This window comes from Protobothrops mucrosquamatus, unplaced genomic scaffold, assembly GCF_001527695.2.
Source record: "Protobothrops mucrosquamatus isolate PMUCROS unplaced genomic scaffold, P.Mucros_1.0 scaffold63, whole genome shotgun sequence".
Lineage (NCBI taxonomy): Eukaryota > Metazoa > Chordata > Lepidosauria > Squamata > Viperidae > Protobothrops > Protobothrops mucrosquamatus.
The window spans coordinates 1,552,675-1,555,614 of record NW_015386442.1 but is presented as its reverse complement, the minus strand read 5'-3'; positions in this window follow the sequence as shown (position 1 = coordinate 1,555,614).

Below are 2,940 nucleotides of genomic sequence, written 5' to 3'. Positions count from 1 at the left end.
CTCACCTACATCGTCCATATAGGACGACTCGGGAACTCAACTCCTACCCCGGGCAGCTCACCTATCCCCTTATGCCCAGGGGAAAGGTATCAGGCCGTTTGACAGCTGGTACTGGCTGTCAAAACGGCTTTTACGCGAAACAGGCGGGAGGCAGCAAACAGCTGCGACCGACGAAGTCGCCTGCCACCGGAAGTCCCCAGGACCAAACATATATTGTCAGTTAATATCTAGCATTGCCTATTCCTTAAATGTTTGGATGTCCCTTTCTAGAAATCATTAACCTGGAAGGTAAACCTTAATCCAGTTTTAATTCATTGGATATATTCTAAAGTTTTTCTATTTTATTGGAGTTCAGGAGTTAAATTGCTCCTATAGTCAAAATATTCCAGGAAAATAAAATTCCACAGCTTCTGTATTGAAGGAGTTTTTGGAATGGAATTAGAATGTTATTGTACAACTGGAAGTAGTTCAAAATATATTAAGGGAAAATCTTCCACAGGGCTCTCTTGCTACAAATTTAAAACTCACATCTGTCAATCTCTATTAGAGCACAGTTTATAATGCAATTTTTTAAAGAACTGCCAGGATCCCAGATAATTATTTTGTTAAATTTTGCTACTGGCAAATGAAGGGTAAATATGTTGTCTCATATTGTGATATTATACTCCTTTCTATCTAGAGAAATTATATTAAATCCTCAAATAAAGGATTTTTCAATGGCTTTTGGAATGAAATGCTATCAAAGATACAGTGTTGTTCCAATGCTCAAGATTCTACCTTTGGTATCCTCAGTTTAAACAGATATTGTTTTGCAGGTCTTAGACTCACCAGCAGACCATTACGTTTCCAAACTATGTCCTTAAATGTAAATTCCACAAAAGTATGGAAAGGGATTTATATGTAGCAAGCACAAAAAAGTAGAATATGGATGATGACATTCTCTCTGTGGCTGAATTGGACAAGAGATCACTAGAAGTAACATATAATCTGTCATTTTAACAGCACTTTAAGAAAAGCTGGTTTTAGGCAAGGAACATTCTCTGTCTGGTATCATCAACTGCCAAGACAAAAGAGACATTCTTAATCTCTGTCTTTTTCCCAATTTTGCTCAATGACAATAATTGTACAATAAGGAACAGGGAGTTAATCAATTTAGAGTCCCCATCCCATTAAAATTGGAATCTGACATTTTCTGTATCTTGTCTTTTCTTTCAGAATTAAACTACTACCAATGACTGAAAATATTTCAAATTTAAATGCATATCCACATTTTTAAATTTACATGTATTAAAAGTTTTTCAAAAAGTAAAAATCAAATTAAAATTAAAAAAATAATGGAAGGAAGGACATACAAGAAACAAAAAGGAGAAGGAAAAAACATCTAATTGAAGAAATGTTATGACTTCCTATCTTATTTTCAATGGATAATTACAATTTAATATTCCTTCCTCCCTGTCAGATATTATATAAATTCCTTCTGCCCTTCATTTAATCTACATCTTTCTTAATCTTCAAACCTATAAATCTTCATGTATTTTTAAAATGTGTTTTGTTTTCTGGTATTCAAGTTTTGTGTTAGTTTCAGGGTATACTGTTTCAGTTCTGTTGTATTTTATTTGGTTCTCATTTTATTTTGTTTTGAGCTCATTATATTTCTGCTCTCAGTCATGCAATCCCATTCTTCAGGCATTCAGGTTTGGAGTCTGTAGGGGTTGTACTCTTCAAAAACATAAAAAGAAGAACCGTATTGCTGTCTAAAATGAACATATTTCTGATAGGTGTCAAGAAAAGCTGAGGATGCCAGAGTTACTAGTTGAGATGCAAGTATACAGAACACAAGAAAGTACGAAAACTATTGCTTACCTCTTGGCTTGAAAGGAGTTTTGTAATTGGTAATAAGTTATTCTTTTTCCTGCAGAGTATATAAACCTTAACAAACTAAAATAATATTTAGTAACAATTCATACTGCAGCTCTTAGCTTAAGTGTATGCCTAGTCAAAGGTGGTTACAAGCTAGCTGAACACATTCATAGTCCTTTGATTTCAACAGTTCATACCGAAAGCAGATCACAAGCAATCTATGCTATTTTTCAAATAAACAAGTTATGGCAAAATTATACGGCTAAATGCCCTCGGTTATTTTACACTTCAACTGACAAAACTGCCAACCAATTTATGAGAGGTGAAATTTTGTTATTTGCTAGAAATCCCACACACAAATCTGATCAACATTTATACTATCAACAATTAAACTTTGAAAGGCTATGAAATTCATTAATGAGAAATGTTTTATTCTACCGCACTAGAGGGAGTCAGAAGGCAATGCCTTTTTTCTTTTCTCCCTTCTTTTCTACACTTCTCCTTTCTCCTTTCCCTCCCGTTTTTTCCTATTATTTGCTTTTGTATTTTTGTATTTTATACTATAAACTAAAAAAAACCTGTAAACACTAAACAAAAAAAGAGGAAATCAGGAGAGAAAGATGGAAACTTTCATCAGAGGGTCCGGGATGTCCCTTTGCAGGGTCGGGCAGAGGAATTTGGGTGTTAACTGCATGACAAAATCGATTGGATCCGGGCTGGGTTAGCCTCCGATTGGACTAGTTCAGGCGGGCCAACGGAGGCAGGTCTTGAGTCCATTTTGTGGGAAGAGTTTGATCCTGTGACCCCCGAGGACATGGACAGGATGCTGGGACGGCTGAACACCACCACATGTTTACTGGACCCGTGTCCCTCCTGGCTGATACTGGCCTCCCGGGAGGTTACACGAGGCTGGCTCCAGGGAATCGTCAACGCTTCTTTGAGTGAGGGGTTCTTGCCGGCTGCCTTGAAAGAGGCTGTGGTGAGGCCCCTCCTCAAGAAGCCCTCCCTGGACCCGGCTGCTTTGGCCAACTACCGGCCTGTCTCCAACCTTCGCTTTCTTGCGAAGGTTGTTGAGAGTGT